This window comes from Cottoperca gobio, chromosome 16, assembly GCF_900634415.1.
Source record: "Cottoperca gobio chromosome 16, fCotGob3.1, whole genome shotgun sequence".
NCBI lineage: Eukaryota > Metazoa > Chordata > Actinopteri > Perciformes > Bovichtidae > Cottoperca > Cottoperca gobio.
This window is the reverse complement of record NC_041370.1, coordinates 3,879,452-3,899,552: the sequence shown is the minus strand read 5'-3', so window position 1 is coordinate 3,899,552 and position 20,101 is coordinate 3,879,452. Positions and strand designations below refer to the sequence as shown.

Here is a 20,101-nt window from a genome sequence, read left to right as displayed (position 1 = left end):
ACATTGCAAATACCCGCCGGCCCAGCTGCATCGATTTCTAATTAGACGCCAGGATAATCGTTGGAGAGAGATGAAAAAAAGGAGAGAGTGATAGCGAGACCGAGTAAATAAATATATAAACAAATTAGAGCCCAGATTAATTGAATGAATATGAGCATTAAAAAAAGAAACAAAGGTGATCTTGGCGGATAAACCTTGCGTGGACTGAAGGGGGAATAAGTCGTGTAGCCCAAAACACACAGAGCAGGGACGCGGCTGGAGCACACATGCAACACAAAAAAGAAAAGGTGGATTGTGATTGGGAAATTAGGGACTACGTTATTTGTCAAATTTTTGTTTTGCACAATTACTGATAGGTGCATATTGAGGTCATTTAAAAAAAGTTCCTATAACTTGTAAAACGTCACTTCAACAGAGTTCAATTGACAATCCATGCACAAACAAACTGGCTCTAAAAATAATTAAAACATATAGGAATTTCAATCAGAAGTGGAGGAATATGAGCGTGACCCCAAAACTAAATATGTGCATGAAGAATAAATGCCGATCATATAAGAATGAAAGTGCTGATCTGCAGACGCGTGACGACGCCTGGTGCCTGTGACATCAATCAACCTTGAACTAAAGCCACAGCTGGATTACCCAACTTCTCCACTGTTCAGTCAAATTTCCACCTCCCTCCTCCCCCCTCCCCTCTTTCGTCTCCTGACAGAGTGTGACAGGAGGTTAGCCAGGGAGCTCAGGTAGCTCGTTTACTTTAATTAACGTTTCATCATCCTCGGAGCGGGACCGCGCACCGTATATACTCTTTCATGCTGCTCCGTCTCTCATCCCTGTTCTCCATCCATTCATCATCAGCCCTCCCCTCTCCATCTCTCCCCCCCCCCCCTCTCTCTCTCCTCCCCACCTTCGGGCTCAACTCTCATCTTTTCTTCAACAACTCGCCATATCGCCCCCTGCTCTCTGTCTCATGTCCACTCAGGCATATACAGGATAATAATTCAAACACTTTCCTTCCTTACTTCCCTCCTCCCTCTTTTATTACTCCAACTTTGCTACTTCTTCCCCTCCCCTAAACTCCTTCTCTTCCTTCGCTTGCCCATCCACCCTTTATTGTGTGCATAACATCTGTTATTAACCATATAATTACCGGCTGTTTTAATCATCATTTATAAGATGCTATAGCACAAATAAGCGCTTAAACAAGTCGATATGCTTAAACTATTATTATGAAATATTATAATCATTATGTGTGATATGGGTGTATTCGGGAAGGGCACATTATGAAGTTGAAGCAGGGAGGAGATGAGAGGGTTATTGAGCGTATTGACTGCCTCTGATCATATAATGGAAAATAAACCTCCAGTCGGTGATCATCATCAGGCAACCGACCGCGATAGATAAAATCAATTTTAGGTTTCTTTCTGCAGGCTTGAGAATCAATTAGTGAGGCAAATGCTTCTATAAGCAGAACATATTGATACTATTATTTATGTTTAATGCAGTTATGTCTGTAATAAGCCAACAAAATGATGTCATTGTGTGACTCACCCATTTTTTGTTTGTGCTTGTGTGCAGGAAGAGAGATTGGGCTGCAGAGAAATGACACTACAGCAATGTAAGAGACGGAAAGGTCCGCACTTAGTAAACATTATAATGAGTAGCAGCTATAAAGAGCGTTTTCTTTTTCTTACTTCTCACTTTTACGCATGTTTTGCTTCCAGTGATGCGGTAATACAACTGTTATCAGCGTTATTATATAGAACTAATAATAATAATAGAAACGTAATACGCTTTTTTTTGTAAAGTCTCAAGTAAAGTTGATTTATACAAAAGAAAAACTCTCGTTACCCACCAGCCCCGTTTCTCTCTAATGAGAATTGACAAGTTTAATGAGGTCAAGCTGAACTATCGCGATGTTTGAGAAAAATAGCTTTTTGGAAGAGAAGACAATATGAAAAAGTGAAAAGATGGCGTGATGATTTAGTAACTTTTACTACACTTTTGAAATGAGAAAGAATGCATATTTTGAGTAAAGTTGTATATAGTATTGGGCTGAAGCTCAATAAATATGTTTTTCTTGCAATAATTGGTCTCATTTGAACTTTGAAACATTTCCTTGAGAGCTTTAAGTTGCACTAAATGTGTATTCACCAGTCAGCCATTTTTGAGTTTGGACCTATAAAAAGTTCCACTATGCCAAATGCAATTATGTAATCACAAAAAAGATAGAACTGCCTCGGAGGTGTAGATTTTGTACAGGCGTGTTCGTGTTGATTATTATGAATATTGGGCAACAATAGTCCTATATTAATGATTTAAAGAAAGCAGCCATTCAGGCGGATCTACTGATGCACAAACCCAAAGATAAAAAGTTGGGAGATAGTCAAATCACATAAAAAGTCTTATATTTTGCTAACTTGTTGTTAATGAAAAAAAGGAATGATGAAAATGAATCAATAAAACCAGCAGTAAAAACTTGAGATTAACACAAACCAATAGTGCTGAATCCCCTCGGAGTCAGCTGAGAGCTGGAGTTTGATGAACCGGTGGAAATGGCAGGTGTTATATGAAGCAAAAATAAAATAAGAGGAACAAAGTAAATGCAGTTAGACTCATATGGTTCAGTGTGGTCTGGGCGGGACTCAAACGCGGCCTGGGATTCAGCGTGGAGCATTTTGATAGTTTAAACAGTTTAAAACACTTACAGTGGTAACCAGATTTGTAGCCTTGTGGGGTTAAGACCTTGATGAAATCCACCATGCCCGCTGGGAGTACTGAGGTGAGCACTCACATACAAATTGCCAGTGATAAAGAGAGAAGGGGAAGCCCCAACATCAACCTTAAACCTCATCCCTCTCACACTGGGTATGTTTTTAAACTCTCCTACCCAGAATGCAGTGCAGCTGGCACCATGGGACCCAGGGGATGTGAGATTGACAGTATTGCATAAAAAAAGGTTGTTTTTTTTTCTTCCTTTGTAATAGTTTTCAATGGAACCATTTATTTGTTGGACCGGGGATCACACTACCACAATGTATGCAATCAATATCGTGTGACATGTGGGGAAAATTCAGCTTTGTTGAACAGCAAACGTACCAAGGGGTCGACCTTTGAGTGTGCAGTGCAGCCGGTGACTGCTGCTGCGCAAAGGTGCCATCAATAATGGAGGACAAACTACAAACCTTTTTGTCTAAATTTCCAGAGATGCACTATGATTAATTGGTGTCATACGGCAGCAACACGGAAAGCATTTGCACGATACAAATGCCTTCAAATTGAACAATGGTGACAGCAGGACAGGCAATTAGGCCTCGATACAAACCAAAGATTAAGTGTGAATGATTAACCTAAATAATATCTGATAAAAGAGGATAAAGCCATTATGAGGGCCCGTTATCGGTAGCGAGATAGGACAAAGAGTCGGTAGATTGGAGGTAAATTCATCCAGTGAGGTTGAACATTGTACACAGCAACATGCACAAGAACCTGGCGTGTCTGCAGTAATGTGACAGCTAGCATAAAGTAGAGCTAGCAGATGAAACGGGTAATATTAGCTTATCGTACGCATATATTTGTTTATATATAAACAAATGAATTAGATAAAGACCGGCGCAGCTTTACATTGTTGTTGTCGCAGACCGATGAGAGCAGAGAGAGAAACCTTGGCTAACACCTGGCCAGTGAAAGCTCCTGTTACATCCCTTAAGGGTGTGTAATATTACTTTCCCAGTGTCTTTCCCTTTAGTCCATTATTATTAGTGTCTCCATATGATCTAATAATAAAATGTGGGGGCGTCCGGGTGGCTTAAGGGTTTTAAATGCTGACCACATAAACACAATGTCCCTTTTGTTGCATACCATAGCTTCTCTCTCTCTCTCTCTCTCTCCCCCCCCTCGTCTTCTGACATCTCTATTATAGCTGTCAAATAAAGGCAGAGATGCCGGACAGTGAGAGGTGAAAATAAAATAAACTATTGGCTCATGCCAAAACAGTTCAAATAAATAAGCAAATAAACAAATGTTATGAATTAGATTCAGTTGACTGTATGTAGCTATGAAGTCTTTTTAATTCAGTTATTGTAAAACGTTCTAAATAAAGACAACGTAAGCGTAAAGCTTCAGTTAAACCTGCAGACCAGAGAATCAAACATGTTGAGAATCAAAACAACTTTACACCACATTTAAAAACAGCCTTCTTTTTGTGCTGTAGATCATATTGTAGATTATTTTCAGAGAGTTTTCTACACCCTACTGGTTGTTGACTGGGTTACTTGGACCTTAGGGTCATGAAACACATTCAGCACAGGGATGAACACAAACTTTGAAGTCAAGAAAAATATTTCAGACACAAACAAGACAAACTACGAGTTCAACAAGACACACACACACACACACACACACACACACACACACACACACACACACACACACACACACACATTCAATCTCTCCATCTTTATATCTGTGTTTCCATCTCTCACTCTCTCTCATACAGACACACAAATAAATGTACACACACACACACACACACACACACACACACACTGAGCCCCCATCTGCCCCGGCCCCTGTCGGCCCTCTCGCCTGTGTGTGCGTGTCAAATCGAATCTCCACCTCAGTGCGTAGTACACCTGCTGTGCCGGCATATAATGCGCTGCATACAGTGAGTGCACGATGACGGATTACTGAATTAGACCAATAATGACAAGTGACACTTCTGTTACCGCTCCCTGAGCCACTGCAGAGACACAGGGAGAGGTGTAAATAAAGAACAGACACAGCGACAGAGAGAGAGAGAGAGAGAGAGAGAGAGAGGGAGAGAGGGAAGGAAAAAAACCAATAGATCAGAGACAAAGGAAGTCACGGAGATGGATTGGGAATTTTCAGCTTGTTCTGTAAAGATAAATAAGTTCTGTTTCATTCGAGTGCAACTTCTACGTCCTGTATCTTTTTTTTCCCTTTCTCTGTTTCCACAGTGACACTCAGTTGTCAAGGACTGGCAGCTTGAAACAGATCCACATCACAATCACAGGGTGGCAGATTTGTTTTCTTACCTTATACAAGTGTTTTCTCTCTTAATACAAATGTATAAGGCGAGGTCCCACCTGCGTGATTTAAAACCTCACATGTTTTTAAGGCAGAAGAGTTCTGAGAAGTTTTGACGTGTTTTCTTAATGAATATACATGAAATGTAGAGCAGGGTAATTTGTGAGTGTCCACCAGTTGTACACCGGGGCAGTGTATCTGCAGGATGTCTGGGCCCCCCCATGGACCCAAGTCTCCGCAGGCCTGTGCTCAGGATACTAAACCATGCCAAATGAGGAAGAGGAGGTGCAATCCTCACTGGGACTACATGAATAAATCAGCCTACCACCCGGTGCTTCTGTATCGGGGCTGACTAGAGGAGTGTGCATAGAGAGAGAGAGAGAGAGAGAGAGACGTACACAAACACATGCATTCATTCATTCATACATGCAATCATGCAGAAGAGAAAGTGAAAAACAGGGACTGTGTAGGTGGGAAACACCAGTGGCTGCATGCTTGTTTTTTGGGGTTAGAGACTGACTTTACGTTACGAAGATCAATGAGAATATTTGTGTTGGCGCTCCGTCAATGATGTCAATTTAACTGCAAGGCTCATCATCCCTGCCTGTATTGTATCATAATGGGGAATCAGTGGGGGGATGTACGCCTGCCAAGTCCTCGAGTCATTGTGCCACAGTCGTGTTTGGCTTGCAAGCCAACGCTCGAAGGCACAGACAACTTCCCAAACGTATACCTTCTGCACCCACTTGATAGAGGAAAGAGGATCAAAGATGAACACGGCTGCTGTGGAGAAGAAGTGAGCACTTAACTGGGACAAACACGCACACAGAGAGGGAGTGGAGGCACAATTGGAGTTGAAAAAGAGAGCACAGGAGCGAGAAGGCAATAGGGGGAGCACAGAGGAAGGAAGACAGAAAGAAATATTGACAAAGCCTAGATATACACATAAGTCACCCGACACGACCCGCCTGCTCCCTGTATTTTATAGAGCTGCTCTGAGCTGGCGGAACAGCATGACAGGCCAGTTCCTTCAACGGAAAATATGGTCCCTCTCTACCCTCCCGCCTCTCGCTCTGCTATCACTCCTGTTTTCTGTCTATCCCACCTGATATCATTCTGTCACCTCTGCGCCAGGCTCTTTTTTCCATCATCCCCCCTATTTCTTTCCTCCCTGTTCTCCCGTTTTTATTGGTGCTCTACATTGCGCCCGTCATGTTTCACTCCTCTGTTTCTATCCATCTTTATGTCGCTCTCTTAATCCCCTCTCATTTGCTCTCCTCGGCCCTCATCCCTCCCGTTTCTCTTCCAGCTCTCCTGAAGCCGTTTCCGCGTGCTGTCCCATTTCCACCTACTCCTCTCCGTTTCCCTCATTCTTCCTGATTCATTTCCTCTCCGCCATCCTTTCCATTCATCCCTCTCCCCCCTATTTGTGCCACGGACATCGCCATCCCTCTCAACCTTAAGCTCTTATATCTCACACCTTTCCAACTATATTTCCTCTGACCTCCATGGTTTTCCTTTAGTTCATCTGTCACCCTGTCTCTCCATCTCCCCTGTAAACTTTATCCTTCCACTTATTTTAAACTGAACACTTTAGCTTAGCCTTTACACGTTTGCCCTTTCCCTTCTTCCTGCAGCTTCTATTAGAAATGTTTTTTGTCTCTCCCCTCTTTGAAATAAGCATTCACCACATTTCCCACTATTTTGCTGTTTACACTGTTGTCTTCCCCTCCATGCCCTCCTCCCTCTCTCCTGTCTTTCTTTCTTTTCTTGTTCATTCCTTTCTTTCTCTCCTCTCCCTCTGCATTCCAGCCGGCCCTCCCTCTCTCATCCGCAGCCTCAGCACAGAGCCCCATGTGTCGGAATCAATTAGGGCTGAGAGCCGTCGCGGCCGCTCTTTCACGGAGGTAAATATTAAACTGCACCAAGCACCGAGAAGGAAGAGAGGGAGAGAGAGGAGGGGAGAGAGGGAGCCCTCCGTCCCTAATCCACCGCATCGATCAGGCGGGGATGAGGGTAATATATTATTTTGACAAGATACGATTCTCCGACGCGCACCGCTATCCCCGGCGATCGATTTCTTTTTTCTCTCCTTTTTTCTTCCCTTCTCTCCCCCTCAGCGAGTGGGACAGAGTTGGTGTGTTACTATGCGTGTGTGTCAAGAGATAGGGTGCGCGCGCGCGCGTGTGTGTGTGTGTGTACGTGTGTGTTGTTGCCGGGCGTCTTGGCGTGTGCATGTGCACCGGAGTGTGGATGGGTGACAATAGGAACAGCATTAGGAAATGTGGGGAAGAGATGAGGATGGTGCTGCTAGTAGGTCTGCGCTTTCACAAACAAGCTCCTGTCTAAACAGCTAAATCACACGCTCGCCCAAAGATGGATCGTTGAGAGGAGAATGTGAGAATTGTATTTAGCTTGTTTTCTGGGGTATATGCACGACGCAGCACACAAGGCAGGGTGTCAGTGTTACAGTTAGTCAAATAGGTAGAGCTGACCTATTGTAAGTGTCCTCCCCCGCACAGTCCCCTCTGTTCCCGTGCCTCTCCTCTTGTAAACTGTGTCTAAATGCTAAATTCACAGATCAATTTTTTTTATTCAACCTCTCCCCCCATCAACGGGCTCCCTCTGCCCCCTACCTCTGTCCTCAAACAGCTTCACATCTTCCTGTCCTCCAATGATGGAGAGTGTCCTACCTATCTGTGTGTGTGTGTGTGTGTGTGTGTGTGTGTGTGTGTGTGTGTGTGTGTGTGTGTGTGTGTGTGTGTGTGTGTGTGTGTGTGTGTGTGTGTGTGTGTGTCTTTATATGCAACTTATTCTCACTGCAGGTCATAGAAATAACATAAAAAGCTTAAGTTTTCACATTCTATGGAAAATTATAGATCTAGTTAGAAAACTACATAATTACTCTGATAGCTAGTGTGATATTTTGACATAAACATTTTTTAAAAAGTGAATTTGTAGTGTCAACCCCACTGAGGATCAACCCCCAACTCTGCAGCTCTGCACAGCGTTTAGCCATTTACTGCTTTACATGGTTTGACACACAAACAGACTGCGTGGTTGAGTCCCTCAGCTCTCATGAACCCCTGAACAAATAGCAACCATCTAATACGCTTTCATAAGGTGAATGTAAACGTCAGATATCTTCCTCAGGTGCTGATGGAAACCAAAGTGTAGCAAAAGGGCCTGTGAATATTAATATATATATAATATACATCATTCCACTGTGAGGCTCATGCTTCTCTGTGGATGTGTAAGTAGGTGAATGTTTGCTAACAGCTTCGCTATAACTACGAACCCTTACACAATGTCTACACAGCCTGCAGAGCAGCAGCAGAAGCTTTAGTGTCACAAAGGATGCGTTCAGGCACAGTATTGAGTGTAGGTCACCCACATTTTTGCCAAACACACAATCCCAGTATTTACGTGCACAAAACGGAAGAAAATAGACTTGAAGCTTAAAATTCTTTTGGGTATGCGCATATAGCACAAATCAAATGCTAGCTGTGACATGGCATCTGTAGATAGCTCTATTGATTAAAATAGAGGGGCATCTGTTACGTCGGACAATAATCGCTTAATGCAGCTTTAACTTTTGTTTTCTTGGGTTAAGATGATTACGGTCAAAGTTAAATTAACGCAGACTTACAGCCCAGATGAGATCAGGCGTCTGCATGAGTGTGTGAGAGCACCTCTAACATGCAGACACGATGAAAGACAGAAGAAATACAACCGTAGGAAGTTGTACAGCCCCTGTGAGTGAATCAAGACAGTTTCTATGCGTGTCTGCATTCTTTATGCATCAAGTATTCATGCATGTGTTTCGTGTGGGCAACATATTGCGGTTGCAACCTGTCCCTTTGAGTGTAGTGATACAAACAAGTCATGTCTCCAAGCACACGCTCCCCGGCACCCAACCGGTTTCCTCTCTCCGAAAGCTCTGTCCAAACAAGCACAACATCACCCGCTGGTGTCTCCTCCAGCTCACTCCTTACTCCTCGTCTCCCACTTTCTCGGTTTCTCCCTGCCGCGACTTAGTTTTCCTCTTTCTTTCTGTCCGCTCTTGCTTTTATTGTGCCATTTTCTGCCACTTTGGTCCAAGAAAGGGAGGCCGTAATGCAATCTCTCCCCCTCTCTGTCCCCTGCTGTGAGGGAGAGAAGCTTGGCCTGTGTGCTGGGCCGGGGAGAAGGGGGAGAGACGGGGTCAAGGTGAGCTCTAATACACTATTGATCCGCCCCAATTGAAAACCTGATGGAAATTTTACCCCCCTCCTTTCCTCCTCATTCTTCCCCCGCACCTCTCTCTCTCTCTCCCTCTCTGTTTTTCTCCCCCTCCCTTTCGTCTACCGCCCCCCTCTCCCTTCCTATCTCCCACTCTTCTCTTCCCTTATGTCTTTTTTCCCTTCCTGTGTGTATCCTCCCTGGTGTCTGGAGTCTTCCTCTTTTTCTGTGTCTATCGCCGTTCACTCCAATCTGTTTTCTCTCGCAGCTGAACGTCTCTTTCAACAACTGACCACTTTCTCTCCCTCGCTCTCTATCTCCGTGCTGGGCAGCACTCTGCCTCCATGTCTTTTAAACCGTACCTCTAATCATTTCCTCTCTTCTCTTCACGTCCTTTTGGTCTCGCCATCTCCCCTATTTCAAGTGCTCCTCTCTTTTTCTTTTTAAATCCCTTGCTACCTCACCCCTCCCTACTGTTTCTGCCTCTCTCGCTCGTTTTTCCCTCATCCCCCTCTCTGAGTGTGCATCAGATGGTCCATTTCTCTCTAACCCAGTGCATATTGATCCCTATGGCAGTAGCATGCAGGGTGAGGGCTGTGAAGACCACTGCTACAGTGTATTAAATGCCACAAACGCTTTGGACGTGGCGCCTGAGACACGCCTCCCCGGCAGGGCCCTGTCAATAGCTGCTCCTTCCTGTCAACAGCAGCCAAATGGCCTCTCAATCTGGGACTTGTGATGGGCGACAGATTGGTTTACCGAAACTGCTATGGATGCGTCACAGAAAAATAGAGAGAATCTTGACGGGAGAAAAGCCTTAAAATTAATTCAATAGGGAGATCATTTTCCCTATAATGGTGAGCTGCTTCTAAAAAAACTAAAAACTGATGTAAGTGAATGAAGTCAGGTCAAATAATTTCCAATCAGAGGCCTAAAATGTTGCTCAACAAAATCTAGCTTTCAATTTGCTCCTTTCTTCGCCTTAACGGGCTTCATAATAACACACTCTTGTCCTGCAGTTTTGTGGAACAGCAATTACGGACGCAGTCGAGTGTGCTATATACTGTTGGAGCATATCAAACAAAAGAAGCATAAACACTGGGAAGGCCCGAACAATAGAGATGGCAGCAACTGAAGTAAACCTTTTACAGCTACCCATTACTTTCCCACTTAACAAGACAGACCACAACCTCTCCCTCGCTCTGACTCTATGCAGAGTTGGCTGCTATCACCGCACTGCTTGAGTGGGAGATAAATGGAGTGAGTGCGTGTATGTGTGCGCTTGATTTATGTACTGTTGTGTACGTGTCAGACGGCCGAGCTATCGGGACCACCATCTCCCAATAGACACAGAAATGCTACAGCAGTGGAGGGACCCCTCTGTCGACCCCGGGACCTCTGATACACATCTGGAACAATGAAGCACACCGAGCGGGGATTGGAGGGGTTTGTTGGAGGAGGAGGAGGAGGAGGAGGAGGAGGAGGGGGGGGGAGCTACCTTCATTGCTTCTTTGCTTTTTTCCCCCCATTCTCATTGAAAGGAGATTCGTCTTCACTTTGTCCCTCACTCTCCGTCTGTTTCTCCTCTTTGCCCTTCTCTGTCTCATGTTGACGAGAGGGAAACGGCCTTCGTGCTTTCACCTTAAAACTCAAAACTTCACAACTTCTGTCCGCTCTCAGAGGAATAATCTCACAGGTAGCAGAGAGCCAACATGCAGACTGGAAGTCCTGGATGGTTTGCTTTCACATTAAGCTTCTGTCAACAGAGTCAGGAGTTACTTCTGTGTGATCCTGATGTCCCGGGAGATGTCTTTTTATTCAAAGGGATATCAGTGTGCAAGAAAAACCTCATAAAATACATTGTTCACCTCTCACGCTAACCTCTGACCTTCAACAGTTTCACATGTCGGCTGATCTATTTTTAATCCACAGCTTGTGCATGGAGTAAAAATATTACAACAGTGTAAAATAATTGCATCACATAGTTTGAAATATGTCGCCGTGTTTTCTCTATGTAAGCGCATTGCTTCTAATTTGTCCACTAACCGGCATTCAGAGTTCAGACACCTGTTTTATTTCCCCCCCTTTTCTCTTTCAATCACTCTTTCCTTCCCTCCCTCGCTGTCTCCTCTCTTTCTCCCCCTTCTCTTCAGCCTCTCCATCTATTTCTTTCTCTCTAGGAAGGAATCAGTCTCACCTTAATTGCTCTTAAATCGGATTAATGACTGACCGGGGACAACTTGACTTAATCTCTCTTCTAGTAAATCTCTTCCTCTTCCCTCTTCTCGTACATCACTCTTAAACATTTTATCCTCCCTTGCTCCCTTTATCTCTCGTCCTCCCTTTTTCTGTCCTCAGCCCTTTCTCCCTGCTTGCACTCTTTCACCTCCTCTACCTCCTTCTTCCTCCATTTCATCTCCCTCCCTGCGAGTCAATCATTCTTTCATCTTTTTGGACGCACTCTGTCATGCTTCAGCTCTGATCCGGGTCCCTTCATCATTTTTCCCCCTCTTCTTTTCGCGCTCTTTCGACAACTTTATATCATCCTTTAACTTTATCATCCTGAGATTTTTGCCAAAACCTCTTTGACTCGGCCGTCACTCTGTCCCTCCATTCTTCAATGTGTGTCTCTCTCTCTCCCTGTTTTTCTCTCTCTACAAGGTTGGTCAGTCGCAGGGGTGTTGTGTATGTGTTAGGGCACGTCGATGTGGTCCTGTCATTGCCTCCTAAGTGCTTTGGCAATACTAGGGATCTGCTGTCATGCCAGTGCAACTAATCTCAATCGAATTACACTGAACTTTATTGAGATGGAGATAAAGGACACGAGCGTCTGTCTGTGTGATTGCTCAAGCAGCTCTCTTGCACCCATGTGAAGAAGAAAAAAAGCACATGGATGCAAAGTGCTGATCCGCACACACACATTTAAGAAATCAGTTTTGGTGGGAATGACACCGTTTTGATCATTAACCTGAATTATATTAAAGCCAATAAAACCGCAACAGTATTACAATTCAATATAAAACAACTGCCACCGTGTCACGCCGGGGTGATTCTTGTTAAACGTATAAGAGCAACGAAATTGTGCCACCTCCCAAACCCCTGCAGTTCAAAAAACTGAGAGAAAAGAGGCCAGCCTTGTGGACAAAAGCTCATTTTCCTCTTGGTTGCACACTGCTGCAGGCGAGCTAACATGCCACAGGAGAATTCAACCACTCATACACCTTTGTTTTCCTCAGGTTTTTCTCAACTTTACAAACAGCAGCAGAGCCATAACTGAGAGTGAACTAGGATTTCGATGTCAACCCAGAAGGCATGTGCATGGCTTGTCGAGCCTGAGGCGAATTCGATTATCTGAGAGCCATGAAGTCGTCCCCTTTTTTCTTTTTTCTTTTTGTGACAGACAAAAGAAGAATCTGTCATTTCCAAACGCAGGCACATTTGTTCACCTTCCAGTTTTGCTTTGAGCGACTTCCATTTCTCCTTCTTTCTTGCATTTCTCTCCACTCGCCAACTCCCTCAAAGCCCCGTCCCCCCCCCCTCTCCACCTCCCAACGTCTTTGCATGCCCCTCTGCTTTACAGTGCTACTGTATCTGTCCTCTCTCACTCTCTCGCAGTGCAGTAAGGATTAAGCATTTATCTCGGTGGTCCTCCTTTCGGCCCTAAACGCCCGTGAGGATGATAAGAGTCGCTGGGATTTGTCAAATTGTGCGCCATTGATTAACTGACCTTTCACGCCTGCAAGTCTTTCAGCCACTCCACTAACTGCCGACAGGCTAGATAGAGAGATAGATGGATACATCTGGCTGTTATTATTGTGTACAAGTTTGTAGTTACCAGGTGTGGCAGCGAGCGACGACACGGGTATGAGGGCCACGGGAGAAAGGGGGGAGGACAGAGGATTGGAGATGGTGAAGATACAGAGGAGTCCTTCAATTGCCCTATAGGCTTGGAGTGTAACAGGTAGAAGTGTGTCTACAACCACACAGTAATGCGTGTTGAATAATGAGGAATAAATGACTAATTTTAAGGTGCGCAAAGGGGCTAATATCAGACAGGAGTGATTAGGACGGAGCAGAGGAGCCGGAGGAAGAGTTCAGACATTAGGTGGCTGCAGGAGGAGCATCTTGCAGGTGATCCGTGATGGCCAAGGCTTTGGAAACCTTTGATTATACACAGACAGGTTTCTGCTGCTTCACCAACGACACAACAAACCCTGAATCCAAAGCGGATTAATCTTGCAAAGTTTAAGATTTAACATGATATCACAATTAAAATGTCTTTATTCCTAATCTGCCAGTCTCAATATTTTGCATTAATATGTCCTTTTATTTCTTTTTTAAATATATATATAAAGTTGCTATTCCATCTGCAGGTGTCACAATTTGTATCTCCACGTGGACACACTAGACAGCCTTTGTCTTCAGTCAATCAACAACACAATCCACCCATGGAAACATGTTAACCTTAAGTGACTTCACTTCACTTCCTATAATGTGAAAATACGCGGTTGTTTATGCAATTACCGAGCGTGGTTTTAAAAAGACAAACGAAGGCAAGTGTAGAAGAAAAGCAGGAAGGAAAGCAAAGGGAGATGAGATATTGGCAGGTTGAAGAAGGAAGTTCACCCACCTGGACTTCCGCGTCGCCCCGCCTCCGAGATGCACCTGAGGCCGGAGCCCGATCACCGTCTCTGGGACTGAGCTGGAGTTTGTTCGCCGCTACGCGTGTTGTTGAAAGTGCCGCTGTCGCACTGCACGAAGGCGTCACTAGAAGACGAAAAACAAAAACGCATAGTAAATGTCATTTTCATTATGGACACTTTTTTTTTCTCCATTCAAAGCAGAAATTTAAACAAATAGAATAACAGTAAGTAAACTCCGGGACCGGTGACGTGGAGCCGCTCCTGGGGCTTGTGTTGTGTTGTTTTCCCGCAGGACCGCTGCTGCCACATCGACCACAGATCAATCACCTTATTCACTCTTTACTGCCACACAGTTACGGAGACAGCCAGAGGGAGAAAGAGATGCCAGTATGAGAAAACTCTCTTATAATGCCCCCGAAAATGACTTAAAGTGTGCGTCTTTTTGCACACTTATTTGACTTTATCGCACTTGATGCTATTCATTCCTGGAGTTGATGTCTGTGCAATATTAAGACAAAATCCCGAGAGTGACTTATAATTCTGCTGTATTAATATTGAAGCCTTCTGAAGTGTGTATATATGAGGTTATAGCTCTTTTTTTGCGCGCGGGGTGTATCCGGGTTTATCGGCACACAGATACAGAGGCCCTGAATGCAGCTCAGCGAGAGGCTCTGCTGTCTTGTTATCGATATATGAGAATCTTGCTGGAAAGGATATTGACCGCACTAACTAGCCGCACTTTGATCATACGAAATTGCTTTCCAGATGACAACACATTAAGGATGAGAGCATTTTAAAGAAAATCAAAACCCGCCTCCACCAGTCAGAAGTTTCTTTTTTCCGAAAGAGATGAGGAGAGGCGAGAGCCCCCCATAAGTCGACTGCCTTGATGAATAAAAGAAAGCCAATAGTCTATTTCCAAAAAGAGCAAAGTGAAAAAAGGAAAAACAAAAGAAGAGAAATATATTAGAAAGGGAGGGCACATCCAAAATCGTAATTCCTCAGCATAGAATCATAACTCGAAAAGTTTTAAACATCAGGTAACATTCATAAATTTAGGATTTTAATCTAACATAATGTTTCTAACAATTCCTTAAAAATAAAGCAAAAGATACAGATTAAAAAATAAATAACATTATTTATAGTTTATTTTTGTGGAAGTGACGGCGAGTGGAAAACAAGAGGATTGCGGACAGAACAGCAGTAAATTACTATTTTTTATTCTTAAAGATTAAATCAAATGCGTTCATCTGAGCAAATACAAATTATAAAACGATTATGGGAATAATTTATTATCCTAATCGTAAATTAAATTGAAAACGAGTTCAAGTTCAAACAAGGATGCTTTGAGAAATTAAGTATTGAGAGCAGATTATTCGTTCGATATTTATAATAACAAAACTAATAATAATAATAATAAAAATAATAACATATCATGATGATGATATTATTAATAATAAAAATGTAAGAATAAGTCCATGACTTTGAAACGAAAATGTTTTATCCTGCTTGTTATACGAGAGCAGGTCGAATAATGTACTTTTTATTTTTATTATTATTATTATTATTATTAATAATAATATAATATTATAGTTATTATATATTATTATTATTATTATTATTATTATTATTATTATCATAATTACTGTTTTTATCCCTGTAAATAAATGGAGTAGAGCAGTGCTCTCAGTGGTCTGTGGTAAAGCGCTGATATTATAACAAATGTAATTGGACGATTTCAAAGCCAGCCGTGCAGAGGTGAAGGATGAAGCAGGGGAGGGTGGATGACGTGGGTAGAAATTTCCCCAAATGCCATTTAATGTCGGAAATATTTCCACCAAGTATTGACAGCACAGAGACGGATGAGACGGCCGGCGAGAAGCGGCACAAAACCAGGGAAATAATCCAATTAAAACGGCCTGGAGAGGCTCAACACGTTGGTCTGAAACTTCACACACTGCAAACACACACAGGACCAAATGTTTGAGGCCAGCAGGAAGCAGAAACAGAGGATGTCTGATTGTAGTAAAGTTACAAAAAGCCAAAACGATACGAGACGCCGGAAATCAGCTAAAAATGCGAGAAATAAAATAATTTATTCCCTGTAGGATATTTAAAACAAATACATCCTGAATCGATAGAGGCCATATCATAATTATTATTGTTATTGTTATTATTATTATTATTATTATTATTATTATTATTATTATTATTATTATTATTATTATATGTTTTGGTAAATGTATGTGCTATTAATTGCACATTTAAGAAATTAATTTAAGGCTTTATTCACTTTAAAATCTTATTTTTCTGTCAGACTCACGCAGCAAAACTTTGTGGAGGTAGACTGGATGTTGTGTAAAGTTAGATGTGAATATTGACGCCTGAAAAATAACATCGGTTGGGGTTAGGGAGGATCCATTGATCGATATCTTAATCTGCAATAGTTACATGCATGTATTGATTTACAAACACTGTTTATCTGGAAATATACTGGCACAAATAATTGATGGAGTACACCCACGGCGCACATAAATATGCATTAACGTTGTAAGGGGGTAAACACCTAAAAATAAAAAAAATCTGAGGAGAGTGCAGCGAATCCACATTAAGATTATTCCAAATATCTTTTTTTTTGCAAGTTTTGCTCCGCACTGTATCGATGCGCCCACTTCTGAAACAAACTCCCATGCGAGTTAGAGTACACACATACAAATCATCGGCTTCACCCCTGTTAGGAGTACATTTCAGCATTTTCCTTTGGTGAACACATTGACGGATGGTCACGGAGAGTCCAAGAGTTGGACTTGGCTTCGTACATTATTTTTTGGCTGAGGAAAATGTGGTTTTGTGTAGAGCTGGGGAATATAAACTCTAAAAATAAAAACGTTGGCATAAATGTCTAAGAAATTCTTGGAAATCTCAAGATGCAGCAGGGTGGACTTGAAATTGAGTCCAAATTTTAGGTTGATTAATTAATTATTTAATTAATCATTAAAAAAATAATAAAGACACACCATAATATTAGCACGTGCAATTGCATCCCACATCTGAGGACATATCACAAACAGCATGGCACAACAAATAATAATACAATAGGAGCCCAAATATCACACTCACACACTTTATAACATATTTCTAAAAGGTAAATTAAACTGGGTCACACGCACACAAATGAACCAGAGAGAGGGAGAGGGAGAGAGAGAGGGAGAGGGAGAGAGAGAGAGAGAGAGAGAGAGAGAGAGAGAGAGAGAGAGAGAGAGAGAGAGAGAGAGAGAGAGAGAGAGAGAGAGAGATGCACCGGCTGAGGTCTCGTGCAGCTCGCCGTGTGTGAGTGGCTGTTTAATTGACTGATTGATACGGCGGTGTGGAGGTGAGGGCTGGACGCCTTAACAAATAGAGACACTTAAAGGCTAATCCGGGCCAACGCCGACAGCTGAACGCATCAAAGTGCTCCCGTGTAGCCGAGACTTTCACACCTGCCCCAAAACCTGGATATTTATTTCCATCTCCTCCTGTGTGCGTGTGTGTGTGTGTATAATTGCAAAAGACTCAAACTTACGCAGAAGTTTCCGAAAAGAAGAAGAAAAAAGCTAAAAAAACCTCAAACTAAATCCAAGCTTCCAGATAATATCAGCAAAAGGAGCCTGCGTAAATTACGCACGGTTCAACTTTTTGTTGCACTGCAATCCTCAAACTGACAGTAATACAAGCAAAACTATTTTTCTAGTAATAGCACAATCATGACAAATAATAAACCATAATATCGCCAGCACTAATCCATCATGACACATTTTAAACACACTCACAACAACCACAACTTTTTTGCTTTCCTCGAAAAAACAAAAACCGAATTAAATTCCCAAATATAAAACGATAAATACTATATGTAATATAATGTGCAAAGCGGACAACATACCTCCGGGTTTTATTTTCAGGAAGGGATGTTAAAGCTCTCGCCGGCTGAAGTGCGACCAGTCTATCCACACGCATTCACTCTGACGGCGCAGCGAGCAGCGACCGGAGAGGCAGCACTACTACCAACCTGAACCCGGGGAGGAGAGCACAGGGAGGGAGGGAGGGAGGGGGGAGGAGGGAGGAGGAAGAGGGAGGAGAGGAGGTGTGCATCTCTCACTCTCTCTCTTTCTCTCTCTCTCTCTCTCTCTCTCTCTCTCTCTCTCTCTCTCTCTCTCTCTCTCTCTCTCTCTCTCTCTCTCTCTGGCTGTGTGTGTGTGCGTGTGTAAGTAGTTAATTAGTAAATCCCCATTCGCTGTGCCTCGGGTCGGTTTGTTTTCCCCGGTCGACAAGCCGAGAGGAAAGAGAATTTGAAGTAGGATTCGACCCGTTTCCGCTCCTGTGTCTCATATATGAGGTGTGTGTGTGTGTGTGTGTGTGTGTGTGTGTGTGTGTGTGTGTGTGTAGTCTGTGTGTGTTTTCTCTTTTAGGGCTGTCTTTGTCACCACAAGAGGAGCCACTCCAGCTCCCCTCTGCCTCACCTCCTGCTCACCAAGGAGTCACCACCAAGCTGAACCCAAAAGTTGCTCAACTTGAAATCGGGGAGCTATCCCCGAAGAAGAAAAGAAACGGGTCACATGAAGGAGTTGCTGGTGCCAGTGCAACATTGTTCTCTGACAGAAAACCCAACGCTGGATGCAAGTGTGAAACTAAAGGAATCACTGCCATGTCCTCTCTTTATGTGGAGTAAAATGCAACCTGGCCACAACAATATTACATATTCCTTCAATGAATATAAAGGAAAGCGAAGGTCGAGCTCTACCCGTCAGTCTGGCTTTAGTCGACTACTAAGAAGAAATACACTGTTGTTGTCAACATTTTCCGTGCTGTCCCTGCAGCAAAATCCACATTACGATGAAACACACTATCTGTCTTCAACTCGATAGCATCACTTATATCAACCGTCTGCAAAAATGAACTCACACACACCTTTGCAAACACACACACGGACACACACAGAGTAGAGAAGAGCCTGCTCCGGCTCCCGTGCCAGTAAAATCGACTCTGCCCTTAACAAACTTTAATTATTTAATTGATCCCCAATCAGCAACTTAATAATCAATTAGGTAAACCTATGGAGCTCACTCAAGTGCAGAGAGCCGGAGTCTGTGACAAGGGAATCAAAAGAGGAGAGGAGACGGCAGCGAGGGATGGGGAACAGGGGACTGAAGCTGGAAGGAAGAACGGGATGCTGTGTTGTCTGCTGGCTGTCGAGTTGAGCTTCCTCTGATTTATAATGACTCTGACAGTGGAATAAGGTCAAATTCTTGTACTGATAACATGACTTGCACCCACTGCTAAAGAGGGTAAGGGTCGTCTCAGCAGTGCTGGAGGTAAAAAGCAGCTTTGTGAGGCGATCGGTTTTTTTTTGGTGTCTCCTGTTTTAGTGCTCAGCAGGAGTAACACGCCACTAAGTGTGTTCACTGGTGATGATGGGTTGACTGGAATTAAGAGTTGAAATGATTAGTCGCCTAATTGTTTAATCAGAAAATCAACTAGGAACTATTTTGATAATTGATTTTTAGCTTAACTTCTTTAAATGTCAAACATTGACTCGTTGCAGCCTCTCAAACGAAAGGAGTTGCTGTTTTTTTCCATCTTTGTCAATGGAATATTTTTGGGTTCGAGCAATTTAAAGTCGTCACTTTGGGCATCAAGAAAAGAATCAGTGGGCTGATGAACGATAACAAATAAATTCTTGGTTGCAATCCTAATTAAATAAACTCTTCAGTCACTTACACGCCTCACGCGTTTGACTCAGTCCTTTGTCAAAATAAGACATTACTGTAGAACACTGTTGAAGGCCAACAAAACGTTGAATGTATGGAGCAATCTTGGTGCAACATGGCCATGGTCACAGCCAAACACATACATCACCACACACTCGGATACAACCCATGCACCTCTTTATCGCCCTCTAGTGTCGACTGCTGATCTCAGCCTTCACTGCTCGTTAACCCCCCCAGCTAACACTTTCTCTTGACTCCTTTCCCCGATTCTTGGGGTTACACCGCCACAAAGCTGCACTGGGTGTAGCTTTGTGCATTTGTTTGTGCGTATGGCTTTTTCTTCTTACTGTATGTCAAGCTTGACTGTGTGTACGTCGAGAGCGGGGTGTATCAGACGCTCACACACTCAGCAGATGAAAGCTTTGCCAATACTGCGAGTCCCCT

The 20,101-nt window shown here is 43.2% G+C and overlaps 1 protein-coding gene across 9 annotated transcripts in view; it reads right to left on the bottom strand.

Moving 5' to 3' along the window:
- The window catches only part of erfl1 (Ets2 repressor factor like 1), a 102,735-nt gene that overhangs the window by 19,519 nt on the left and 63,115 nt on the right, over window positions 1–20,101 (bottom strand). For all 9 annotated transcript variants that reach the window (XM_029452128.1, XM_029452126.1, XM_029452133.1 and 6 more), the window contains one exon: window positions 13,901–14,037. The gene's annotated coding sequence lies outside the window, so the exon portion shown is untranslated. The remainder of the gene's footprint in view (window positions 1–13,900; window positions 14,038–20,101) is intronic.